The sequence below is a fragment of the Schistocerca serialis genome, chromosome 2 (assembly GCF_023864345.2).
Source record: "Schistocerca serialis cubense isolate TAMUIC-IGC-003099 chromosome 2, iqSchSeri2.2, whole genome shotgun sequence".
Taxonomy (NCBI): Eukaryota; Metazoa; Arthropoda; class Insecta; order Orthoptera; family Acrididae; genus Schistocerca; species Schistocerca serialis.
Window position 1 is genome coordinate 1100178093 of NC_064639.1, and position 15099 is coordinate 1100193191.

A 15099-nucleotide genomic window follows, 5' to 3' on the forward strand; every position below is an offset into this window, starting at 1 on the left:
GATTGCCGTTCTGATTCTGGACTGAACCGCCTTTGAACGGAAACTTTTCGATCTCCCGGTGTAATTGGTTGTAGCTTATAATGGGCAGCCTATGGTTAATGCAGGAAAATTAATTCAATGATTACTTTGTGACTATAATTGTTGAACTATGTGAATACATGTTTGTATGGAAGAGCTGACATGAACGGGAGAAGGGGGAGTAAATGCGTAATTTTAATTTATTTTCAGATTCTGATTCATCAGAATCGCTTTGATTTTTGTTTCATTCTGACGATGTGTTACCTGTTTTCAGTTTGTCTACATCTACATGGATACTCTGAAAATTACATTTAAGTGCCTGGCAGAGGGTTCATCCAACCACCTTCACAATTCTCTATTATTCCAATCTCGTATAGCGCGCGGAAAGAATGAACACCTATATCTTTCCGTACGAGCTCTGATTTCCCTTATTTTATTTTGGTGATGGTTCCTCCTTATGTAGGTAGGTGTCAACAAAATATTTTCGCATTCGGAAGAGAAAGTTAGTGATTGGAATTTTGTGAGAAGATTCCGTCGAAACGAAAAACACCTTTCTTTTAATGATTTCCAGTCCAAATCCTGTATTATTTCTGTGACACTCTCTCTCATATTTCGCGATAATACTCGTACAAAACGTGCTCCCTTTCTCTGAACTTTTTCGATGCTCTCCGTCAGTCCTATATGGTAAGAATCCCACACCGCGCAGCAGCATTCTAAAAAAGGCCGGACAGGCGTAGTGTAGGCAGTCTCTTTAGTAGGTCTGTTACATTTTCTAAGTGTCCTGCCAATAAAACGCAGTCTTTCGTTAGCCTTCCCCACAACATTTTCCATGTACTCCTTCCAATTTAAGTTGTTCGTGATTGTAATACCTAGGTATTTAGTTGAATTTACGGCTTTAAGATTAGACTGGTTTATCTTGTAACAGAAGTTTAACGTGTTCCTTTTAGCACTCATGTAGATGACCTCACACTTTTCGTTATTTAGAGTCAACTGCCACTTTTCGCACCATTCAGACATCTTTTCTAAATCATTTTGCAGTTTTTTATGATCTTCTGATGACTTTATTAGTCGATAAACGACAGCGTCATCTGGAAACAACCGATGGCGACTGCTCAGATTGTCTCCAAAATCGTTTATATGGATAAGGAACAGCAAAGGGCCTATAACACTACCCTGGGCAACGCCAGAAATCACTTCTGTTTTACTCGATGGCTTTCCGTCAATTATTACTTACTGTGACGTCTCTGACAGGAAATCACAAATCCAGTCACATAACTGAGACGATATTGCATAAGCACGCAATTTCGCTACTAGCCGCTTGTGTGGTACAGTGTCAAAAGCCTTCCGGAAATCCAGAAATACGGAATCGAACTGAAATCCCTTGTCAATAACACTCAACACTCAACATCAATGTTATTGTCTCTCTGTCGGATAGGTTTTTCAACAGTTCGTAAGCAAGTTCTTCAATGTAGGACCTATTTGTCTGTTTGTTGAAATTAGCGCAATACTACTGTTACGGCCTAAAGTCAAGCGCCTGCTCGCCAGTTGGGAACGATAGAGCAGGGAGGGCTCTGAAAAGACGACAGCCAATTGTACGCTGACCGACCCCTCTCCAGGATGACAACGCAACAGCAGCGCCCCTAGATGAAGAAAGCATAAGGGCCGCACTCGAGTGGTCGCGGCCCAGTCGAATAGTAGCTTCAACATTAGCGAGTTCTGCAGCAGCTTCCATACTAATAATTTCGCTTGTACTATATAGAGTTGTCTGTACTGAAGAGATTTCTTATTTTGTTGTCATCCTTTGCTTATGTGGTGTGCGTACTGTAAGACCTTCGGTACACACACACTATCAGATTGACTTGTCGCTCTAACGAAGTGGGCGAGTGTCAGCAATATATCTCGTGGTCTTATCGTGGCGTATTTATCTTCTGCCGTTAGGTCAGACGATAGAAATGCCACTTGCACGCTTAAAGTAGCAGATTGACGGTGACCAACTTTAAACAGAACTTGATTAATTTTCACACACCTTTATTAAAATAATAACAAGCATAAAAATTACTTAACTTGGTTCTGGATACTGTTTGAAATTGACAATCTGAAGTTCCTTTGGTACTGGTACGTTAATCGTATTCTCACATATATATCTGATACTTGACAAAAGTGTCTATACATTTCTCTTCATGGCTATGTACAGGAATATGATAATCTTATTAGGCGCAGACTGAAACTTGACTATAGACTGGTACAGACAAATGCAGACTAATGCAGACTGACTAATCGGAGGTCTTTACACTCGTTATAATACCTCACGCGTTCAGATATCACTGCTCGAGTGTGATCCGCGAGGTGAAAAGGTTCTATGTTAGCAGCGATCTCATTGGCTACGTTACATATTAATACGCAGATCGGCGGAAGCAGAATTTGGTCCGTCTCTAAGACAGCGCCATCTCGTAGTGCGGAGATGGACGAGTGCTGCGCCTGCACTGTTGTGCGTAGCAGGGCGCGCTCTAGTGGGAAAGTTGTGTACTCGCTGGCTACGCGGAACTATGTACACAACAGATTGCAACACGTCTTTATAACACGAAGTTAAGTGTTGTAATTGCTCATTATGTAAGAAAACTCATGAATACGATTTTCATGAATTGTTGTCTAGCAATCCGAGAAAGCAAATTTTCTAGAAACTCCATCTTCGACGACAAGGCAGGATGTAACAACTACATTCATGCTCATAAATTAAGGATAATTGCAAAATGTGGTGCCACACAATGTGGCACTACACAAAACTGGCGCTAATAGCATAGGCACATAGGGAACACACATGACACAGATCTGTAAGTCCACGGTATTGGTGATAAGGTGAGGAAACCGTCGAGAAACACATGTGCTACCAAACGCCACTGCTCCTGCGGATGTACCCTGACAGCACCATGGGATATGATCACCATGCACACGTACACATGCCACACAATGGGTTGGCATACGATGTATCAGGTGGTCGAGCAGCTGCTGGGGTATCGCCTCCCGTTCTTGCACCAGTGCCTGACGGAGCTCCTAAAGTGTCCTAGGAGTTTGAAAACGTGAAGCGATACGTCGACCAAGAGCATCCCAGATGTGCTTGATGGGGTTTAGTTCTGGAGAACAGGCAGGCCACTCCATTCGCCTGATATCTTCTCTTTCAAGGTACTCCTCCATGATGGCAGCTCGGTGAGGCCGTGCGTTATCATCCATCAGGAGGAAGGTGGGATCCACACTGCACCCCTGAAAAGGCGCATATACTGGTGCAAAATGACGTCCCGATACACCTGATCTGTTACAGTTCCTCTATCAATGGCATGCAGGGCTGTACGTGCACCAATCATAATCCCATCCCACACCATCAAACCCCGACCTCCATACAGGTCCCTTTCAAGGACATTAAGGGATCGGTATCTGGTTCCTGGTTCACGCCAGATGAAAACCTGGCGACAATCACTGTTCAGACTATACCTGGACTCGTCCGTGAACATAACCTGGGACCACTTTTCCAATGACCATGTATTCTGTTCTTGACACCAGGCTTTACGGGTTTTCCTTGTGACCAGGGAACAGTGGAATGCATCTTGCAGGTCTCCGATCGAATAAACCATGTCTCTGCAGTCATCTGTTGACTATGTCTGGAGACAACTGTTGCAGTGGCTGCGGTAAGGTCCCCAGCAAGGCTACCTGCAGTACTCTGTGGGCGTCTGTGGGCACTGATGGTAGTTATTGGTGATCTTGTGATGTTTTATGGTGTTGTATACTGTGGACGTCCCGTCTGCTGGAATCGTTGCCATAATCTTGAAATCACACTTTCTGGCGCACGGAGTGCCCGTGCTACGACCTGCTGTGTTTGACCAGACTCCAGGCGCCCTAGTATTCTACGCCTCATAACGTCATCAATATCTGTTCTTTGAGCCATTTTCTACACACAGGCACCATTAGCACGTCTGAAAACGTCTGCACACTTACTCGCTGCACTGTACTCTGACATGCACCAACGCTCCTCTGCGTATGTGGACTGCTGCCAGCGCCATCATGCGACGACCGCAAGTCAAATGCACCGCGTGGTCATACCACGAGGTGATTTAAACCCGTAAATCGCCCACCAGAGCGTTATTTCACCATGTATCAGCATTATCCTTAATTTATGAGCATGAGTGTATAACGAGAGAGCAGCGTAGGTAAGGTGGTAATCAAATGCCATTACCATTAGCCTGACTGCCGTTTATTACATTCAAGAAGTTCACTATAAGGCCACATCATAAAAAATTATATGTACTGAAAGATTTGAACTGTCTTTATTGCGACCGAACGTGTGAAGGATCTGTTGACACTACATCATAATTGCACCCGAATGAAGTAATAGGAAAAACCCGATAGCCTGGTAACTGGATATAGACCACTAGAGATACATGGTGTAAATAGCGTCAGGTGTATTCTGCATTTTATTGTATACCTTAGCTCTGGGTATGGTTAATACACCAGTTAATTAGAATTGTACCAGTATCGCAGTGTGTTACCAACGATCTACCATGCAGTAGACACAGGGGAGCGTGCCACATTCTTGTTTTGCATCGGTTTCTGTAGTGTGGAAGCGGTTCATCTGTGGAATAAAATTCCTATTCATGGCGTGATAAATTTTTACTGTCAATTTTTTGAATTGTACTTGATGGAATTTATCGGTTTAGTTTCTTATCAGTCGACATTAGAAGCAGCATGTCTTACGAAAGTAACTCACGAAGTGGTCATCTAGCGCTCACCGTCAACGTGTGAAGGAGATGGGTGATAGATGACTATTTGGTATGTTACCTTCGTAAAAAATAGTGACTCTGATGATGACCAAAAAGAGTCGAAACCGGTAAAGTGCGTCAAGTCCGATCAAGACAATGTTCGGTAAAAGTACTTTTTTATTTTTTACAAGAAAGTAATAATGACGAATTTCATTCCACTCATTACATACCCAGCGGCATATGCATGGCTCTGAGCACTATGGGATTTAACTTCTGAGGTCATCAGTCCCCTAGAACTTAGAACTACTTAAACCTAACTAACCGAAGGACATCACACACATCCATGCCCGAGGCAGGATTCGAACCTGCGATAGTAGCGGTCACGCGATTCCAGACTGTAGCGCCTAGAACCGCTCGGCCACCCCGGCCGGCCGCATATGCACGTCCTAGGATCCTAGGAGTTAGAACAACGTTTAGAAACAGCGAGTACACGCTGGTAAACTGCAGCTTTATGAGTCATAGTGGCGCCGGGTCCGCCAGTAAACAGAGAGGGCGCATAGGTCAGGGTAACAGACGTCACCGTGGACGACTATAATTGATGACGACGGCGCATACAACGGCACCCGCACGTGGCTTCAAATCGATCCGCAACAGGGCCTCAGCAGGCTGTCCGCGTATCCACTGCCTGCACTACCAAAACTCATCGTGTACCCCGCTGTAGCATTATCGTGAACTGTCGAATAGGAAAAGGCGCATCTAGTAAAACAGTCGCGGATTAAGTTAATAACGTGTCAGGAAACATGAGGCTATTTACTTTACGTTACATCTAGTCACCCAAATAACTACCTCCAGTGGCCAAGTTCATAGTCAGATTTCGTGCTTTCTTCACAACACGAGTAAATGTACGACCTGGAATTTGTTGGCACTGGACAGTACCGTAAAGATCTTGAAATTCTTTATTACTGTCTCAGCTTTAACGATGTTCTCTGTCGTTCTTTGTCATAAATCATTTTATTAGTAACAGAAATTATCTTATAAAGTCCATTACGAATAAAATTGCAGTATACAAAACTATGTCTTTATTAGAAGAGATTTAAAAAAACATTAAAAAGAATGAGGCTGAAATATAGCAACTAAATGTAATTTATTGCCTTTCGGTACAGGCAGATATACGCTTTTAAAAGAGCTTGACAGCTCTATATTGTTTCAAAGGAAAGTGTTTCTTTACAACAAAATATTAGAAAAAGATCTCATTTAGAAATAGTAGGGCAAACTGTTTTGTGATTTTTACAGGGCTTTTTCTTCCGGGTGACCATGATGTCAAAACCAATAGTCATTACTGCCATGCGATGATTATTATAAACACTATTGTACCTCGAGTCAAGCACTTAACAATTCCGATCGCATATCAAAATGTTTTCACGCAACAATATTTCTTCCCACTGAAACTAATGCAAAATGCAATTAATTTATTTTTTGACAGTATACGGATTTATCTGAGACAATAACCCACATACAATGTAAAGCATGTAGCAGCTAAAAGCTTCAAAATTTTGTAGTTTGTGACACGGGTAAGTTATAGAGAAGGTAAGAGATAAATACAGCTATCTCGAAAGAGGGTTCTATTTCGTTGTCAGTTACGTATTTCTGACTCTCTTCCCGTGGTCGTATTACGGGATGGGTTCAATTCCTGCTAAGGTGGTTAGCGTTTTCGCAATCTACCGATAAAGATCTGTAGGATACGCTGTTAAATCTTATGAGACTTAACTGCCAAGATCATCAGTCCCTAAGCTTACACAGTACTTAACCTAAATTATCCTAAGGACAAACACACACACCCATGCCCGAAAGAGGACTCGAGCCTCCGCCGGGACCAGCCGCACAGTCCATGACTGCAGCGCCTTAGACCGCTGATACGCTGTTAGTTTTCCTAAAACGTTGTCATTTCAGCTGTCCAAAAGTTTGATTCTTGCAGTTCTGTTAATGTGAAGCTTGTTAGTAAAAACCTGCACTTCAGTCCGCTTGCTGCAATGTTTTGTTTTGCCTCAACACTTGACCCATTTACCGCCTCCTCCGCCTCCTCTTCATAGCCTTCCTGTCCACAGCTCGTGGTCAAGCGGTAGCGTTCTCGCTTTCCGCGCCCGGGTTCCCGGGTTCGATTCCAGGTGGGGTCAGGGATTTTCTCTGCCTCGTGATGACTGCGTGTTGTGTGCTGTCCTTAGGTTAGTTAGGTTTAAGTAGTTCAAAGTTCTAGGGGACTGATGACCATAGATGTTAAGTCCTATAGTGCTCAGAGCCATTTTTTGATAGCGTTCCTCTGGCTTAACTTAGCTCTGTTCAGACTGCAACTCAGGAGCTGTGTTGAGTTTCTTTCTGTAATCCTTTAGCATATGCACCACATCCCACTACAAATCTCTATTAGACTTACCAACTGGTCAAAGTCCCTTTCAGGAGGTCTGAAGAGTGTAGTTCGAGACATCTTTTTGTGTTCAGTATGTGAGATTTATGGCGTGGAAGATACTGAGGTTCAAATGGCTCTGAGCACTATGGGACTTAACATCTGAGGTCATCAGTCCCCTGGAACTGAGAACTACTTAAACCTAACTAACCTAAGAACATCACACACATCCTTGCCCGAGGCAGGATTCGAACCTGTGACCGTAGCGGTCGCGCGGTTCCAGAGTGAAGCACCTAGAACCGCTCGGCCACAGCGGCCGGCAATACTGAGGTGATCTTTCCCGAAGTCATGCAGGATCTCCTGAAATTACCTGCAGGAAAAGATCTTAATAGTATCTTAGTTGTAAATTACTTGCTGCCCCATAAACTAGTTGAGAGGAACGGTCAAAAAATACTGATATCATACTTTTATGATGGAAGTTTCAAAATTAAGTCTTTCCATTCTTTTATGATAGACTGTGGATATTCTCAAAGCAGCGGATTCTTGTGACAAATTATTTTGGTCCAGATATTTCTTACAAGTAGGCGCAAAAAAGGTCAATAATTCATTACAAAATAATATTTTTATCCGAGATTCTACTTACTTTTAACATCGGCAGTTTACCTTTTACAGTGCAAAAGGAATACCACTGCTCAACGGAGATCTACCAGAGGACAGTTGGAATGCGCACATTGAGGGACTCCACATGTAGGAGGTCACAAACTGCTACTTTATAGCTTTACAGATGAGCGTCGATTTGGAGAGCATAGTTCCATTGTTAAGGAACTTGCGGTTAGACAAGACAGGAGGGCAGATGACACTCCTTAGGAATCCAGGAAATAAGGCGATTATTAGTGAGCACAATCCCGGAGACTGAAGTCAATCAATCGAAATTTTGGAAGAATTTTGTCCATGCAGTACCAACGATTCCATGGCCTGCTAAACTGGAGTCCTGTCTCCCAGTTAGTTTGACAACTAATGCATCCAAGCTGCTGACCAAAATAATACACAAAGGAGTAAAAGCAGGGTCTGTTTGGGAATGTAAGGTCACCAGGGAGGCAGTTTTGCCACTACGCTGGATAACGTATTCAAGACGTATCGATATTGGCCTTGTCACGTTGGAACCACCGGTTCTCATCCGAAAATCGAAGTTAAGCAACATTGTGCGTGGTTAGTACTAGGTTGGGTGACCGTCTGGGTGCACCCGTCCCCCCCCCCCCAACCCCCATTCCCGCGGGCTCAGGGACACAGAGACAGGCCAGTCACCCAACTGGTACCCCACTGGGAGACTGGCACCAGGTCGCAGGCGATGCTGCCTTATTATATAATTTGTCGATCTAGTATCAATTTTCGACAGTGGTGCAGGTTGTTGGTATTCTGAAAAATAAATATATAGGGCTAGACCGATATCACAGAGTAAATGCAAGAACTGAGAGAGAACAATAAGAATGGAAGACCAAGAGAGAGAGTCTCCCCTTTATCATTCAACCTGTATAACGAAGAAACAAATATTCGTTGATGACATTACTTTCACCAGTGAAAGGGAGGCAAGTCTATAGGACCTGTTAAATCGCAAGGAAAGTGTACTAAATTTAGAATTTAGAGGGGCGTAACAACGTCACAACACTATAAATACTTGAATAACGGAAATGGAAACCACCATCTCGGTTGCAATTAAAACGTCGTTTATTCAAGACATGCCACCAGTTTCGAAACGAAAGACCGTCATATTCAAGCCCCGTACATGGAAATATACATAGCATGATAGTAAAGTATAACGTGAGTAATGACAATAAAAATCCCAGTTTGTGACTAAAAAACAGGGATAAATCACATCATAAAATTACACAATAAAAAGTACTATCGGTAACCATAAAAAACAAAAATCAGGATCTAATTCATATTATTTAAACGTTTTTTAACAATAATTGCTTACTCTAATGACGTAATGCACCCACGGAAGCCCCACGTGTACGAATAATTACACCAGCAAAGCAACCGAAATCATGTATACCCCTAACTGGATTACCTTCGAATACGGGATGTACCAATAATAAAACGAAACAACCTAATAACATAAAATCAAACAGCTTAAGTACACAAATGCTACAAAAACGTAATGAACAAACGTTAGTTTGACAATGCAAGGTAACCGAAATAATATGACATGTACTCTATGACTTCCAATACACGAACAATGTAAATCACGGTCTAAAACTTGCTACACCCTTGTGCTGAAGTCACAAAAACCTATAAACACAAGCTCCATTGATGTTACTGTACAGCAAACTAGTCGATCCCTAAAGGCCAGGAAGACACGAACATAGCAAATGTGTAACTTGTGTAAGCAAAAGGCAATAAATATGTAAGATCTTAGTACTACTGAGTTCTCAGTAGTACTAACGAAACAAGTCACCATTGTTTCTGTTAATGTCAGGAAATGTACTAGGCATAAAGCAATATGGCCAACAATACAAACATCCACCGTCAATATGTACCCATACGGTTAAAAGTATTATATACGATGCACGTCGATGAACAGTTGCCGAAGTACATCTCGCAGGTCAAATCCTCTATTTATATGTAACAATAGCCTTTAAAGTAACAAAGCAAAAATCAAACAATAACACAAACAGCCTCATATGTATAGCATAGACAGACAATGAACTTAGAATCATCCATGCGGAAAACTAACGAAATATATATTTGATGCTGAATTTTGTTCTGCGTGGGTGGCGATAGTAAATTATTATTATGACATTTTATGATGATTTATCCCCGTTTTAATCACAAACTGTGATTTTTGTTGGCAGTACTCTCATTATGGTTGACTATCATGGTATGTATATTTCCATAAACAGGAGCATGAAGATGACGCTTTTCCGCGTCCAAACTGGTAGCATGTTTTGAAAAAACGACGTTTGATTTTCAACACAGCTGTTGGTTTCAATTTTCATTATTCAAGTACTTCATGTCCATCTGTTGTCCCACTGCCCTTTACGAATTACCAGAGGCTGTACTATACTGTCGACCGGGTACTTCACATGTCCACGGTGGCTCGATAATGACTTGTAAACAGAAACCCGTAATAGGGAAAAAAAAACTCCCCGTGCGAGGCAACGTACGGGAAGCAGAAAGTCGGAAACCGAGCAGAGACGTGCACGGTGTTAAGCCGTCGGCATAATGACCGTGCATCCGAACGTTGAGCGTTGAGCGTGCCGAGTTTCTGACGTCATAGCATGGAACAGCACGTTCGGGAGCCTTTCCGAACGTGCAGAGCAATATCTAGCACGTCAGATATTCTGAGGGTGCGTCTGAGCGTTGACCAATGACATGGCACAACGCCATCTACGTCACACGCACGCCGTCTCCCTTCAGTACAGAGTTGTAAGGCGCCATATTGACATTCATGTCAAGCCTATATGTATATATGCCCCCCATGAACCATGGACCTTGCCGTTGGTGGGGAGGCTTGTGTGCCTCAACGATACAGATAGCCGTACCGTAGGTGCAACCACAACGGAGGGGTATCTGTTGAGAGGCCAGACAAACGTGTGGTTCCTGAAGAGGGGCAGCAGTCTTTTCAGTAGTTGCAGGGGCAACAGACTAGATGATTGACTGATCTGGCCATGTAACATTAACCACAACGATCTTGCTGTTGTGGTACTGCAAACGGCTGAAAGCAAGGGGAAACTACAGCCGTAATTTTTCCCGAGGGCATGCAGCTCTACTGTATGGTTAAATGATGATGGCGTCCTCTTGGGTAAAATATTCCGGAGGTAAAATAGTCCCCCATTCGGGTCTCCGGGCGGGGACTACTCAAGAGGTCGTCATTATAAGAAGAAAGAAAACTGGCATTCTACGGATTGGAGCGTGGAATGTCAGATCCCTTAATCGGGAAGGTAGGTTAGAAAACTTAAAAAGAGAAATGGATAGCTTAAAGTTAGATATAGTGGGAATTAGTGAAGATCGGTGGCAGGAGGAACAAGACTTCTGGTCAGGGAACACAGGGTTATAAATAAAAAATCAAATAGGGGTAATGCAGGAGTAGGTTTAATAATGAATAAAAAAATAGGAGTGCGGGTAAGCTACTATAAACAGCATAGTGAACGTATTATAGTGGCCAAGATAGACACGATGCCCATGCCTACTTTAGTAGTACAAGTTTATATGCCAACTAGCTCTGCAGATAACGGAGAAATTGAGGAAATGTGTGATGAGATAAAAGAAATTATTCAGGTAGTGAAGGGGGACGAAACTTCAATAGCCATGGGTGACTGGAATTCGGTAGTAGGAAAAGGGAGAGAAGGAAACGTAGTACGTGAATATGGATTGGGGATAAGAAATGAAAGAGGAAGCCGCCTGGTAGAATTTTGCACAGAACACAACATAATCATAGCTAACACTTGGTTCAAGAACCATAAAAGAAGACTATATACGTGGAAGAATCCTGGAGATACTAAAAGGTATCAGATAGATTATACAATGGTAAGACAGAGATTTAGGAATCAGGTTTTAAACTGTCGGACATTTCCAGGGGCAGATGTGGACTCTGACCACCATCTATTGGTTATGAACTGTAGATTAAAACTGAATAAATTGCAAGAAGGTGGAAATTTAAGGAGATGGGACTTGGATAAACTGACTAAACCAGAGGTTGTACAGAGTTTCAGGGAGAGCATAAGTGCAATTGACAGGAATGGGGGAAAGAAATACAGTAGAAGACGAATTGGTAGCTCTGAGGGATGAAGTAGTGAAGGCAGCAGAGGATCAAGTAGGTAAAAAGACGAGGGCTAGTAGAAATCCTTGGGTAACAGAACAAATATTGAATTTAACTGATGAAAGGAGAAAATATAAAAATTCAGTAAACGAAGCAGGCAAAAAGGAATACAAACGTCTCAAAAATGAGATCGACAAGAAGTGCAAAATGGCTAAGCAGGCATGGATAGAGGACAAATGTAAGGATGTAGAGGCTTATCTCACTAGGGGTAAGATAGATACTGCCTACACGAAAATTAAAGAGACCTTTGGAGATAAGAGAACCACTTGTATGAGCATCAAGACCTCAGATGGAAACCCAGTTCTAAGCAAAGAAGGGAAAGCAGAAAGGTGGAAGGAGTACATAGAGGGTCTATACAAGGGCGATGTACGTGAGAACAATATTCTGGAAATTGAAGAGGATGTAGATGAAGATGAAATGGGAGATACGATACTGCGTGAAGAGTTTGACAGAGCACTGAAAGACCTGAGTCGAAACAAGGCCCCGGGAGTAGACTACATTCCATTAGAACTACTGACAGCCTTGGGAGAGCCAGTCCTGACAAAATTCTACCATCTGGTGAGCAGGATGTATGAAACAGGCGAAATAATAATTCCAGTCCCAAAGAAAGCAGGTGTTGACAGATGTGAAAATTACCGAACTATCAGTTTAATAAGTCACAGCTGCAAAATACTAACATGAATTCTTTACAGACGAATGGAAAAACTGGTGGAAGCCAACCTCGAGGAAGATCAGTTTGGATTCCGTAGATATGTTGGAACACGTGAGGCAATACTGACCTTACGACTTATCTTAGAACAAAGATTAAGGAAAGGCAAACCGACGTTTCTAGCATTTGTAGACTTAGATAAAGCTTTTGACCATGTTGACTGGAATACTCTCTCTCAAATTCTAAAGGTGGCAGGGGTAAAATACAGGGAGCGAAAGGCTATTTACAATTTTTACAGAAACCAGATAGCAGTTATAGGAGTCGAGGGGCATGAAAGGGAAGCAGTGGTTGGGAAGGGAATGAGACAGGGTTGTAGCCTCTCCCCGATGTTATTCAATCTGTATATTGAGCAAGCAGTAAAGGAAACAAAAGAAAAGTTTGGAGTAGGTATTAAAATCCAGGGTGAAGAAATATAAACCTTGAGGTTCGCCCATGACATTGCAATTCTGTCAGAGACAGCAAAGCACTTGGAAGAGCAGTTGAACGGAATGGATAGAGTTTTGAAAGGAGGATATAAGAGGAACATCAACAAAAGCAAAACGAGGATAATGGAATGTAGTCGAACTACGTCGGGTGATGCTGAGGGAATTAGATTAGGAAATGAGACACTTAAAGTAGTAAAGGAGTTTTGCTATTTTGGGAGCAAAATAACGGATGATGGTCGAAGTAGAGAGGATATAAAACGTAGACTGGCAATGGCAAGGAAAGCGTTTCTGAAAAATGAGAAATTTGTTAACATCGAGTATAGATTTAAGTGTCAGGAAGTCGTTTCTGAAAGTATTTGTATGGAGTGTACCCGTGTATGGAAGTAAAACATGGACAATAAATAGTTTGGACAAGAAGAGAATAGAACCTTTCGAAATGTGTGTGCTACAGAAGAATGTTGAAGATTAGGTGGATAGATCACATAACTAATGAGGAGGTATTGAATAGGATTGAGAAGAAGAGAAGTTTGTGGCACAACTTGGCTAGAAGAAGGTATCGGTTGGTAGGACATGTTTTGAGTCATCAAGGGATCACAAATTTAGCATTGGAGGGCAGCGTGGAGGGAGAAATCGTAGAGGGAGACCAAGAGATGAGTAGACTAAGCAGATTCAGAAGGATATAGGTTGCAGTAGGTACTGGGAGATGAAGGAGCTTGCACAGGATAGATTAGCACGGAGAGTTGCATCAAACCAGTTTCAGGACTGAAGACCACAACAACAACATGTATATATGCCGTTTCTGAGCACAAGCAAATTGAGAATCACTGGAAAACCCGTTGTTAGTTGTGTGATTCGTTCCAATAAAATAATGAGAAACGTCATATTCGTGACAAAAGAATGATTGTAACTTGCGTATTATGAGAGTAGGCTATTTGAAGGCAGCGACACACTTGAAGATCCACCAAAAACGCATTGTTCTTGGTACAATTTGTTATAACTAAATTTCAGTTAGTAACAATTATCTACGATTAACATTTTTAGGAATACAAACGTCTCAAAAATGAGATCGACAGGAATTGCAAAATGGCTAAGCAGGGATGGCTAGAGGACAAATGTAAGCATGTAGAGGCTTATCTCACGAGGGGTAAGATAGATACTGCCTACAGGAAAATTAAAGAGACCTTTGGAGGCAAGAGAACCACTTGTATGAACATCAAGAGCTCAGATGGAAACCCAGTTCTAAGCAGAGAAGGGAAAGCAGAAAGGTGGAAGGAGTATATAGAGGATCTATACAAGGGCGATGTACTTGAGGACAATAGTATGGAAATGGAAGAGGATGTAGATGAAGATGAAATGGGAGACACGATACTGCGTGAAGAGTTTGACAGAGCACTGAAAGACCTGAGTCGAAACAAGGCCCCCGGAGTAGACAACATTCCATTGGAACTACTGACGGCCTTGGGAGAGCCAGTCCTGACAAAACTCTACCATCTGGTGAGCAAGATGTATGAAACAGGCGAAATACCCTCAGACTTCTAGAAGAATATAATAATTCCAATCCCAAAGAAAGCAGGTGTTGACAGATGTGAAAATTACCGAACAATCAGTTTAATAAGCCACAGCTGCAAAATACTAACACGAATTCTTTACAGACGAATGGAAAAACTAGTAGAAGCCGACCTCGGGGAAGATCAGTTTGGATTTCGTAGAAATACTGGAACACGTGAGGATATACTGACTTTACGACTTATCTTAGAAGAAAGATTAAGGAAAGGCAAACCTACGTCTCTAGCAATTGTAGACTTAGAGAAAGCTTTTGACAATGTTGACTGGAATACTCTCTTTCAAATTCTAAAGGTGGCAAGGGTAAAATACAAGGAGCGAAAGGCTATTTACAATTTGAACAGAAACCAGATAGCAGTAATATGAGTCGAGGGGCATGAAAGGGAAGCAGTGGTTGGGAAGGGAGTAAGACAGGGTTG